Here is a 13,993-nt window from a genome sequence, read left to right as displayed (position 1 = left end):
GAAGATGTTCAAGAAGAATCAAGCATTGATTAAATAGAAGCTTTCTTGAGTGACTAGGGTGATCAAGATGTTATCACACCCTCTGAGCTCAACATCCAGTAGGTAGATTCTGAGGATGAATATGAACAATATAATCCTATGCTTCATGATTCACAGCAGCTTCACTCACCCATATTGTTTGGTGAAAGATTTAATAGGCATAGGTGGGGTCCACCTCCCCTGCAAATGGTTCAAGTACCATTACAGATGATAAATGACTTGCAATATATGATCAAGAACATTTATCAAATGCTCCTGCCACCATCTAATCCAGGTTCGCAGTCATAAGGAGTATGCACACCTCAACCACCATTTCCAATGGATTTGAAACCAATAGACATTCCTAAAAAGCAAACGCCTGTGATAACAGCATCACCTAAGGGAGGTTCTTATCCTGTAAGATTGAATAGTGACACCATGGGAAGGTACATGAATTTCAGATGAAGAATATCAGGGAGCTGCCGGCCCTCTAGATGACGCAGTCGATATGGATAGTCGTAAATCACCTCCTTATAATGATGATGATGCAAGTTCATCTCCCCAAGACAATTCAGCAATTCTGAATAGAGATTCAGATTGGCATGATTTTGTAACTCTAAAGGATGCAGCCCCAAATCAATACCAAGAGATTCTCCACCGGTTATAGGAAAATTTGCCACCCTGGTTGAGAAAGCATCCATTGTTGTCTTCCGACTAATTCTGTGGAAAAAAGCATGCTACACCTTTTGATTTCAAAGATAAATAACACAGAAAAGCTTGATCTATTTCTATTTTATAACATTTCTGGGAGGAAAGGATGCTCACAGTGCGGAAGCCAGCAACAAAGGCAGTAAATCTATCTATGATATAGAAAAAAATATATGGTCACAAATTTGGCACCAGCCTGTATTTTGAATCATTGCAAAACTGAATCAGTGCTGTCTGTCACTGTGCAGCAAAGGTCTAGAAACCATTCAACTCCATTTACTACCCCCACAGATAAGAAAGGCCTTATATGAGAATCCATGGGAAAAAGAGTAAGGGCCTGATTATGAATGCTCATGGCAGTCAGACAGCCAGGTGCAACTGTGTGGATAGACAAGATCTGTCTTGGCTGTGCCGATGCCGGCACTGCTTTGCAGATCACGACCATCCATTCTGCCGACCTTTTCATGGCGGGCACCCCACCAAGAAAAGGTTGGCAGAAAGGAATTTAATGGACCCAAAACAGGGCCCTAGAGTGATTCTGCCCAGTGTGAGTAGTGGCCGAGGGCACATGTTGTACCCCCCTCTGCTTCCACTGTGAACCATGCATGAAATGGTGCATGGCAACAGTGCGTGAACGACAGTGGAGGCGCTACATTACGACGGCATTGCCTTCAGGCACTGTATACGAGTCAAAGCATGCACACCGCCAGCCCAATTGTAAATTAAAAATCCGTCAGCCAGTAAGCCGCCGGCTTGGAAGCGTTCTCCTGACTGCCGCAACAGCGCCCCGGCGGTCGGACCACTGAAGTCTCAATCAGGGCCTAACTGTATTAGCTGCAGATGCAGTGAAGATCCCAAATGCATCAGCTGTTGTTCCAAGATTCAAGAGACAACTATGGAGTGATATAGCACCACTATTGGCAAAATGTCCAAAAGAGGACAAAGAGAAGGCAATTAGGAAGGATGTAGGGCAGGTATTTGCTTGCCTGATAGATGTGACTATGGATGCCTCAACATGCACCGTTAAGCAGATGAGTAATGCAACTGTAACACGTAGATATGGCTTACTGAAGACTACATCATTCAGGCCAGAAGTACAGTCTAGAGTAATAAACATGCCCTTTGATGAGTCCAACTTCTTTGGGAAGAAGTTTGATGATATGCTGTAAGCAATAAAAACTGACACAGAGACAGCCATATCCTTCGAGGTGCTACAAAATAGGCAATGTTAGAAAGGAAACTGGTGCCAAAGTCAAAATCCCATTATCAAGGCTCGTGTTTTCCACCATATAGGCAATATGGATCAAGTTAACAATAAAGGTAATACAGATCCAAATCTAACAACAAGGGACAAAGACGAAGAGGAAATCAATCCTCGAAATATGATTCACAGAGGAGAACTTGACTTCCCAGAAAAGATCTGCTCTCTATCAAACCTGCCAGTAGAGTGCAGAATAGCACTATGCCAACAAAACTGGCGGCATAGTACTACAGACAAATGGCTGTTAGATATCGTCAATCTGGGACACACTCTAGATTTTCTGAAAACACCATCATCACTGCCAGCAAGAAAAGAAAAACGCAAACACCTGAAACAACTGTTATTGGAGATAACCAAATTACTCAACAAGCAAGCCCCGCAAAAGAATATATCAAGGCTTTTACTCAAGATTCTTTCTCATATTGAAAAGATCAGGGGATTGATGACTAGTCATGGACTTATGGAATCTGAACAAATTCTTGAAGAGCCAAAGTTTTCACATGGTTACTTTACAAGAGATTCGGCCATTCCTAAATAAAAGAGAATATTTAACATCTGTACACCTGGAGGAATGCGTACTTCAACTTCCCGATACATGTAGATTCCTTTGTTTCACGATTACTGGTCACCATTACCAGTTTGAAGCAATGCCTTTCGGCCTACAATCAGCACCTCCCGTCTGCACCAAATGCCAAGGGACAGTGGCTGCTTTTGTAAGACAAAAGGAAGGTATGGTTTATCCATACTTAAGTGAAGGGATGCCAGTGCTTAATTTGAGCAGGTGCTTGCAGATGCTCAGCACCGGCACTTCTTTCACAGGGCCGGGGCTACAATTTCTGGTCCTACAGGTGGTGGTCTCAATATTAATTGCCCAATTTAAAATAAAAAGAACCACATACCTTGCATGGTGACGGGCTGGTATGTTTTCATTGGCTGGCATACATCTGTTCAGACAGGCATGATTGTGTATCATCACTTTAGTGATGATGTCGTCATGACTGTCATGAATCCAAGAAGTCATCATTAACAAATGGCTTGCATTCTATTCCCCGAGTCTGCTGCACCCTGCCACTGCCTGAGCCTAAGCCTCCCATTGGATAATTGTAGTGGGGGCTTGCATTACTACTATCCTCAACATGCTTGATGGGGCTTTGGCCCACCGCAACTTTTGTGCGCTATGGGCTCACCTGCAGTTTCTGTGCGCTGTCTCCAAGCATGCTAATTGCTGAGTGTGCTTGAGCCCAGTAGGTGCAACAGCCATATTTACATCTCACAGGCATTGCGGCTGGGGACAGTCCTTGTGCTGCGGCAAGCAGGGTCACAGCAAGCTGAGCAGTGGATGCCTATGCCGTCGTCATAACTGGACCAAACTAATTACAGGCAGCACTAGCAGTGACATGACCTGCTGTGCTCAAGCAGCCTCCTGACCGGCAACAAACCCAGTCAGACCACACTGATTAATATGTTAAAAAAAGCATTTTCATTTGGGTACATTTTATTTTTGCACTCATCTGTCGGTGTAGGTAAAAAAGAAAAAACATGTCTTAGGGGACAGACAGCAGAGCATGGTTACAGGACAGAGACTGAGGCAGTGCAGGTGTTGAAAGTTGGGCACACCGGAGGTAGAAGTGGGCAGTAGCCCCCTTGGCAGCATTTTCAGCCCCGGCACTTCATTTTTTTACAAATTAAGCACTGAGGGATGCTAAGGGCAGACATTCGCCAACAGACACAATTAGCAACAAACTTAACAAGACGAGTCCTGTTGAATTTGGGCTTGGCTATCAACAACAGAAAATCAAATATAATACCAAGCAAGTATTTATTATAATGTTCCACAGCGCAAGAAACTGCACAGAAAAGGGATTTGTATGTCCATCTCAGGAAATGGGGGAAAAATTGATTCACCAATCAACATTAATAATTTCCAAGAAAATCACTAGAGTGAGAAAGGTGTAAGCAATACTAGGAACAAATTCCTCATGCATTTTTCTGTTACCGCATTGTCACCTACACACGAGGATAATACAGGAATATTGAGGCAATCAATGGCAACGGATTTCAACGGACTGAGACAATGCTGCGAAAGTAACACGTCATTGAAACAAGTGCCCCAATGGTGGTCAAAGAAGTAGAACATCTTCAAAGGCCAACCTCTGAATCTCATGAAGCCTCAGCTTTTCCTGTCTATGGATGCACCACTCACAGGACAGGGCGGACATTTAAAGGATATGATAACAAATGGTTTGTAGATGAAAGAAGTGTGTCAGTTGCACAAAAATATCCTGTGTCTAAGCTGATAGGTTAGCTTTAAAGTCTCTCCTACGTACAGTACAAAACACACACATCTTGTGGGCATGGACAACAACACAACCATGCTTTATAAGGTAAAACAGGGAGGAACCAGATCACTTTCTCTATCATAGGAAGCACAAAAATGGTGAACATGGGCCTTTCACCCTAATATGGAACAGTCTGTGGAATGTGTTCTGGGAGTGCACAACTATGCAGCAGATCGTCCAAGAAGACATTGTCCACGAATGGGAAATAGACAACAACAAATTATGTCTAATCTTCCAGAGATAGGACACTCCTCATTGGGATAGGTTTGCTGAAGAGAAAAACCTCAAATGCAGGTACTTAACAAGCAGGTGTCCTTGACCATGCTAAAGAGGAATGCATTTGTAATAAATTGGACATTAAGTAATTATGCTTTCCACCCATACCCCCTAATAGCAAGAGTGATACGGGACAAAAAAGACCTGGGAGGTGCTATAAGCATACACGAAATCAGAGCAGCAATTAAGGACTTAGCAAAGGGGAAGACCCCAGGCCCATATGGCCTTCCAGCCGAATTTTATGCGACTTACACTGACCAGCTTGCACCCCACCTCATTAAGTTACATGCGCGGTCACTTGCCAGCGACAACTAGGGAGGCCCTGGTAGTGCCCATCCCTAAGTCTTAAGTGGACACCCCTAAGGTCACAGAATTTCGACCACTACACATGTTAAACTTGCACTTTAAAATATTAAGCAAAATACTAGCCAATAGGTTGCTCTCACACGTGCGCTGGCCCATACAGACCAGCATGGGTTTATACCCACTAGATCCACATCGGGCAGCCTTAGAAGGCTATACTACGCACTATTTTAACGAGACCTCTCGAACTACCCAAATGCAGTGGTTATGCCAGTAGACCTCGAAAAATCTTTTGATTCCCTGCCCTGGGACTTCCTGATGAAGGTAATTTATGCCATGAAACTGGGAGAGGGATGGATCAGGTGGGTTGAGTTAAGGTAGGTAAAGTTAAGAAGGGCGGTACAATCTCAAACTCTTATGAGATTTATAGAGGAACCAGGCAGGGATGTTCCCTATCACCCTTTTGTTCACGCTGGCGATGGAGCCACTGGCATTGCAGTTCAGGGCTGAGTGTGACAGTCTTAGCCTGACACTGGAAGGGAGAGAATATATGATACCCCTCTACGTGGATGACATCCTTCTATATCTGCGGAATGGCAAGAGGGGGATAACGGATTTAATGGATATCTTAAATGCCTACGCCATTTTAACTGGTTTAAAGGTGAAATGCAATAAGATACATATTTTCTCCCTAGGCCCTGTAGTCTCCTGTCCTCTGACACTCCAAGCGGGCATCAAGTGGTCCCCACAATCGTTTAGATACCTGGGTATCCAAATATTCCATGACCAAAATAATCTTCAGAAGGTAATCTAAACCCAGCTCTCCGCTCACTTAAATCAGCAGTGACCTTCTGGCTCTCCCTTAAACTCCCCACCCTGTCGAGAATACTGCTCTCTAAATTGTTATGCTACCGCGCTTACTTTACTTCTTCGTGAATTTACCGGTGATCATCTTGAAGACCTGGTTTAAAGAACTGGACATGCCATTGAGAGATTTGATATGGGACGGGGTCGCAACAGGGTGTCATTAAGTATCACTTGGAGATCACCAAAAAGCGGAGATTTGGGAGCCCTGCATTTTGAGGCATATCTGGTTTGCCAAGTGCAGTGGCTGGCTCAATGGTTTGCGGGGATTGGGCTGGAGACACTGGTCTGCCCGCCCGGCACTGACATAAAAAGGGAATTGCTGGCTTGGTTGATACTCCCAAGGAAACAAGCCCAATTTCGGGGTGTCCTGGCCACAGTGGCCCAGAAATGCTGGCGTAGAAGCACTATGCGAATGCCAGAGACCGCATTGTACTCGCCTGGTCTCCTACTGGTGGGACTGCCAAACTGAGAATCATAAACCTCCTTCTTTACTGGGAACCAACTACGGGAGTGGGAAAATTCAGGCCTATTGAGGACGGGGGACTTATATCTAGAGGGGGCACTGATCCTTCTGGAGGACTTAATTTCCCAATCCGACCTGCCTTGTGGGCAATTTACTTACCACGGGATGCGGAAAACCTTCCAGTTCCTATGGGGAGCAGGAACACATGATCCAAATACACACAGACTCCTAAATGCCATGATCACATTAGGATCGGCGAGACATCTCATTAAATGGCTCAACCGGTCCCTGAGAGAAATGATTGAGCACCAGCTACCCACACTGTGACAGAAATGGGAGCTTCCCATAGAGCAAACCATCGCCGAGGCAGAATGGAAACGAGTGCTGAGGCTGCCCAAGATGATCTCCAGAAATGCTAGCTTCAAATACACCCAGCTCAACATTCTTCACATGACCTATCTCACGCCCCACAGACTTAACATAATATGGGGCAGCACTGACAAACAATGTCCGCATTGTGCAAAGCCAGAAACTGACTTTAAACATATCGTCTGGAGCAGTCCATCACTCTTTTCATACTGGCACCAGATCCTTGGATCAATACACACAGTCCTGGACTGCACTATCTCTTGCACAATGGACGCATGTGTGCTGGGCTTATTCCATAGGATCAAACCTAAAAAAAATAGGAAACCGATTTATAGATTTAGCCCTGGTGTTGGCTAGGAGGAGAATAGCCCTCAGATGGAAATCCCCTGTTGGCCCTAGTAGCCAGCAATGGGAAGAAGATGTTACAGCCTGGGCCCGGGTGGAAGAAAGAGCACTGATAGAGGAGGATAGCAGGGGGATAAGCCGCTGTCCTATAGCGGACCTGTGGTCTAAAGTAGAGTGGGAATGGGAGACAAGGGACTTAACTGAATGCGATGGCTCCCCAGTAGCATCCCAAACCCCCCCTTGCAATAAATAAATAAATAAATAAATAAATAAAAATAATCCATAGCCAAGCCCGCCTCAAGGACGGAAATCACTGACCCTGCTAAGCGGCCACTAGTAGACCTCTGCAATCCATTGACGAATATAGAATGCATATAGTGGCTGCCTGCCATCAGTGTGGCCTATTAAAGATACACATAGCCTGATTATTGCCAATAGATGCTCTTGTTGTTAATAAGTTTCATAATGGGTCAACAACCTATCTGGCATAATCACTTATTACGCATCAAAGTTCGGACTACCTATTGGAAAACTTGGAAACTCAAAGGTTTAATCTGGATTTCACAACTGGTGTCTCATAATACGCCTTTATCCTTCTCAGATCTCCAATTAAACTTCTCTTTACCTTCTTCCTGTAAATCTCAGTATGACTTGCTCTTTCCTCCTCTTTCTCAATATCTTCTTTGTTTACCATCTGAACCCAATATTCCTACCAGGTGTTCTACTCTTTTCCCTTTACTATCTGTCACTACATCAGCTTCTTCTCTTTATAGATCTTCGTTCTTTTCATCCAACAGGGTCAAGGTGAAATCTGAATCGGCCTGGGAAAAGGATCTTTCTGAATGTTGGCCTATTCCTTTATGGGACAAATTGTGGTTAAAAATTCATAAAACGTCAAGAGCCGCTAATACTTCTCAGACTCTTTATTTTATTTACAAACGCCTCCTTTTCACCCCAATGAAATTAGCCTCCTTTTCCACTGACTTTACCTCCGCCTGCTGGTCCCGTAAAGATCCTTCAGCTGATCTCAATCACATGCTTTTTGATTGCCCCTCTCTTTCTCGTTTTTGTCTATTGGTTTGGTCCCAAATAAATAACATTTTCAACACCCACATTCCTTTTTCCATTTCCAACATCTTTTTGGGTTCTCTATCACTTTCTTGGCCACACTCAACCCCGACTCCGTCATTAAATTGACATGCTGCTTGCAATTGCCCTTCAATTAATAACCTCAAATTGGAAACAAGCTGACAAAGTTACTTTCAAAGCTTGGTGGAATGCGGTTTGTTTCCAAAGCAATGTTACTCCTGTATCTTTATCCATTAAAAGGGATCTTTTAGGGCTTCCCTTATCCTCAAATCTAGCAACTATTGCTTCATCTTTGGCCATTTTGCCTAATACCTCAGACGAAGTTCGGAAACCTCCATGAAGTTTTGTTGTCTTTACATTTCCAGATTTATTTCTTGTTGTTACTCCTTTTATCTCTTTAATTACTGCAATATTGGAATTTATGCTTTACAGTTTATTTACTATTGCTTCTTGTTGATATATTTAGGTTTGTGATTCAGGTGATTTTCTTGCTTGTACTGTTTTAATAAAATATTCCCTCCCTCCCCTTTCCCCTCTCTCGTCCCTCCCCCCCCTTTAGTAGTAATCATTTTATATTTTTGATATTTATTGTTTATTATTATTCTTCATATGTATTCTCTGCTATCTCTTTTAATAAACTGTAAACTTTAAAAAAAGTTTGGTAAAGTAAATGTTTTAGATGCACGATTAGCTATTAGAATGTAACATGTGGTTAATGCCAGTCTGACCTAACCCTCACCCTTGTAAGATATCTTGCCGAACTTTGTTGCTTTGTAAGGTGCAGAAGCGTATGATTATTATATGTTCCTCCATGTTTCTTTTCTTTCCTTCTTTTCTTATCTGCTTCTGCGCCCTCGAGTTTACCAACCGAAAAATGCTTAATCCTGACAGAAAATACATGGCTATAAACTGTAATTATTGTGTAAAACTTAATAAACAAGTGTTTAAAATAAAAGAGTAATAGGGAAAGCAAACAAAAAGAGAACGGACTGTACTAACCAGCATGGACAGGCCAACACTAGTATGTGGAATTATGGAACACGCCAGTATACATATGCCTCACTCCTTTCAAGAAGCAGCAGACAGCTATTGCATCACAATCCCCAGTCATTGATATTGACAGCATGGTTCACCAAGACATAGTTTGGTCGTTTACCAATCCCAGAAAGCTGCAAATAAATATTGAATGCAGCAAGGATGCCTTCAATGGTTAGACTGTAAATTCTAAGTGGAAATGTTTGCTACAGTGGGCTTAAGAGGAGAAACTGAACGCATCAAACGTGCCATCTGACTTATTATTACCATATGTCCTTAGTTTAGCAAAAGCTGGATCTCCGACGCTGGTTCCAGCAGGGGATTAAATGCGGTGCTAGCGGTTTTAAGGCGTCCACCTTTTGAGCCTATTCATGAGGGATCAATCCAACATATCTCTTGGAAAATAGCTTTCCTTTCCTGCTGGCCATCACTTCAGCTAGGAGAGTTAGTGAATTAGAAGCACTGTCATGTAAGAAACTTTTTTTAAATGCTTTGCAATGGATAAGGTAACTCTAACAACCAATCAAAGTTCTATCTTCATTTCATATGAAACAGGAAATAGTTTTCCCATCGTTTTTTCCCAATACCTCAATAGCAGCTGAGAGATCATTGCATATACGTAATGAGATCTCTTAGATTCTTTTTGGGTAATTAATACAAAAGGTTTCTGAAAATCACATCAGTTATTCATTGCTTTTGACTCAATCCAATATCGAAGTCGATTCTGGCAAGATGGATTGTGTTCTGTACCACAAAGCATCATCCTTTGATGAACAAACTATTAAAAACAAAAGTTAAAGCACTTCCCAAAAGCGTGATGGCAGTGACAATATCCCTTTTGCTGGACTCTCTTTAAAAGGTATTTGTAAAGCACCAATATGGAAGACAACAAATGCTTTCGCTAAGCATTATTCCATTGATGTGGATACCAAAGAGCATAGCGTAGGAAGGGCAGAGCTTAGAAACCTTTTTGCATTAAAATAAGCCTAATGTCCACCAACCACTTGGTTAGATACTTCTGTGATAATCTTCATTTAAGCATGTGAATCCAATGATCCGGGTGTCCAGCACTGGCATCTACGGGTGTCCGGCATTGGCATTTTTCCTAGATTCACATGATCCCCACCCTCCTCTCCCTGTCATGAGGCTTTGAAAACTTATGTGAACGCATGACCTAGCTTCTCACAAGGGAACATTTGGGGGTGCTGGCCTATAATTGGCTGTAGTTTGGATGATTTTTATTGATGTGGATGTTTTGCAAATAGTCTTTAAAAGTTTAAATGTTATTGAACATAAAGCTTACACTGATGTATTGACATTGTTACTAGGGGTTTCCCAGCCTGGTGACAGGCAATAATTCAGGCGTGTAAATCAAGGAAAAATGCCAATTCCGAAAAACTGGAGTTATAGGGAGGTAGCTTTTTTCCTTAGTATGAGTCAATGTTGAGTTGTTAAGGGTAAAGTTTAGAGCGTATAGTTTGGTTGCATTAGGCTATTTGCCGGTGTCTCCTGTACAGCCGCCCCTTCATGTCGGCACTTTCACAACCCCAGAAGCTTCCTAGAGTTGTATAAAACCACTTCCTTGTGTTATAAAGCCACTAGTTTCATAACACTGATGGATTAGTGCGTTAATATGGCTAGAATCCTTGTTTTGAGTGGATTCATTTCTACAGGTAGATTAGTGGTGCAACATGGCTAGGTTCCTTCTTTCGGGTGGATTAATTTCCACAGATGGATTAATACAGTAACATGGCTAGGATCCTTGTTTTGGGTGGATTAATTTCAACAGATGGATTAGTACCACAACATGGCTAGGATCCTTGTTTCAACAGATGGATGAGTGCCGTAACATGGCTAAGATCCTTGTTTCGGTGGATTAATTTCTACAGATGGATGAGTGCCGTAATATGGCTAGGATCCTTGTTTTCAGTGGATTCATTTCTACAGATGGATGAGTGCTGTAACATCGCAAGGATCCTTGTTTTCAGTGAATTCATTTCAACAGATGGATGAGTGCCGTAACATGATTAGGATACTTGTTTCAGGTGGATTAATTCCTACAGATGGATTAGTGCTGCAACATGGCTAGGATCCTTCTTTCGGGGGATTAATTTCAACAGATAGATTAGTAGTGCAGCATGGCTATGATCCTTGTTTCAACAGATGGATTAGTGCCGTAACATGGCTAGGATCCTGGTTCAGGTGGATTCATTTCCACAAAGGATTTGTGCCACAACATGGCTAGAATCCTTGTTTTGGGTGGATTCGTTTCAACAGATGGATTACTGCTGCAACATGGCTAGTATCTTTGTATTGGGTGGATTCGTTTCCACAGATGGCTTAGCACCGCAGCATGGCTAGGATCCCTGTTTCAACAGATGGATTAGTGCCGTAACATGACTAGGATCCTTCTTTTGGGTGGATTCATTTCAACAGATGGATTAGTACTGCAGCATGCCTAGGATCCTTGTTTCAGCAGCTGGATTAGTGCAGTAACATGGCTAGGATTCTCGTTTTGGTGGATTTGTTTAAAAAAGAAACTACACCTCCAGCATTTAATGGGACTCATCTTTAGAGCAATCAGGAGATGGTCAAGGCGGGATTTCTGTGTCCAGAAAGTCAGAGGAAACAGTTGTTGAAAAACTGATGGTACAAGACACGACTCTGAGGGACACTGAAGGCGAGGGAAAGACATTGTGTCTGTAGGGTGCAAAATGAATTCTGATGAAGAACAAGAAGTGGACAACAGACACCATCCTTGGGCCTAATCGTTGATGCCAATTTGAGACAGCCTATTGATCAGGATGGAATTATTGGCCGTGCCAAGGCCGCAGAGACGTTCAGTAACACTAGCATTGTTGATTTCCTCCATATGCTTTGCTCCTCATGCCATCCAGGGCAAATACTTTACCTAATACCATCATGCATCTTTGCCCTGACATTTGCATCCCCTGACTATTGTGAATAGATTTGCACTTACCCACCAGTTCAAAAACAGCATCTGTACCAACTATCAGGAGCAAAAACAGCTATTTTTTCTGTTTTTGCAAAGATGCTTTTGAACTACTTAGGCGGGGCATACAAGGTGCAAAAGTTCACTACAGTGGTACAGAGCGCTTGTCTGGAATGGGGCCTGTATTCAATCTAAGCCACATAAATGCAAAGGACCCAAGATGCTGTAAGTGGTTATGGCTGTTTCAAGAGTACCCTCAACGTTAAAAATCCGACAAATCTTAGATCACAGGTTGCATTTTTAAAATATATAGAAATGCAACTTTTTCTATTACCCTGTACTCCAGTTTGTAATGTGCTGGTGCAATAAAACAGGCCACGCAGACAGGTGCAGCGTTATTCTAGTCTTCATTTTCAGTGCATCCTGCCTGATCCTCGTTCTTCCACTTCTGGGGAGTTCGGCCTACACTGTAGTCTCTAGCTCCTGCCCCACTTCCTGTCCAGGTCCTCGGCAGGAAGTGATGTCCAGTGACTTTTCTGTAGGCTCGTGAGGACGCTGCCCTGCAGGGTCCTAGAGTTCTTCCAATATGGCACAGGTCACAGACAATTTTTATTTATTTATTTGAGTTGTATATAGCGCTGGCTAGTCCCGGAGGTATCAGAGCGCTTTACAAGAGGATCAGTGAGCGACAAGATTCACGTTACATCAGTTACAAAGCATAGTCATGTTTCATTAGTCTGTCCTCCCCATCCTTGCCTAATTTCTGTATTATTCGAAACCCAACTTGACCAGCAACGTTTCTTTTTAACCCCTCCCCTGCTGATGACGGAACCGCTCCGTCATCAGCTGCGGTGGCGCTGTGCTGATGACGGAGCGGTTCCGTCAAGGCCCGCCCGACGCTCCTGCGCGGCGTGAATTCCGGGCCTGCGCTGAGCGTTCTATTGAGCGGCGGGGCCGTGAGGGAACCGCTCGTCATAAGCACAGCGCAACCGACGCTGGTGACAGAGCGGTTCTGTCACCAGCATGCGCCCGCCGCATTTCCGCCCTGCCCCCTTAGCACTGCGGCGGAAAACTGCCGCAGTGAAGGGGTTAAGTCATTTCAGTACTGCAATTGCTTACAATATTTGTCATTGTGCAATGACAGTCTCTTACTCTTCCTTTTCCAGATCATGTAATTCCATATTAATGGCAGATCTTAGGCTGTGCAACTAGAAAGCAACAGCAATAACAAAATACAGATCCTAGGTGAGCACTTACTAATTTCAGCAGGATTCAAGCAGATACACGATCTCTCACTAGCAATGCATTTTAGTTCAGTCCTGGAATGGTAAATGATCATTGCATAGATGGGTGCTGTTTTCAAGGCCTGTTGGGGTTCTGCGATCATGGTTTCATGATTGACTCAACATTGTGACACAGGAAGTTCATAGTATGTTCCTATATATGTGACAAATTGGGGTGAAACAGAGTGCTGCTCGTTGGGATTAAAACTGCACATCACTGGTCAAAAGAGATAAAATGATACAATAATGACTGATTACTGAAAGGGACGGATTGCAGGTAAATATTCCTTTTGGAGTTTTGTCTGGTAGAATGACGGCCGCCACAATCAATGGCGACCAGGTTTGCTAGCACAGTGAGGGGCTTATTTATGAAAAATTCACACAAGTCACGTTGCTGCGCTGCCTGATGCGAAAGGGCAGGAATGCGCCATATTTAACATTATACAGCCCACTCCTGTATGCTCAGGCACAATGCTCAACCTAGTGCCAACTCAGGCACCCGCACACCATGGTGTAAGCAGGATTGTTTTTGTGCATCGAGGGACACCTTCCTGCACAAAAACAATTCTGTGCGGCATTTTTCTCCTTCTAGGTGTGCTACAGAACGCAGCATGCATAAAAAGACGAAAAACGAGGAGAAAAAGAGACATTTCTTCTCATTATGACTCACCTGGGGATGCATAG

Source organism: Lissotriton vulgaris, chromosome 10, assembly GCF_964263255.1.
Source record: "Lissotriton vulgaris chromosome 10, aLisVul1.2, whole genome shotgun sequence".
NCBI lineage: Eukaryota > Metazoa > Chordata > Amphibia > Caudata > Salamandridae > Lissotriton > Lissotriton vulgaris.
This window is presented reverse-complemented; position numbering follows the sequence as displayed.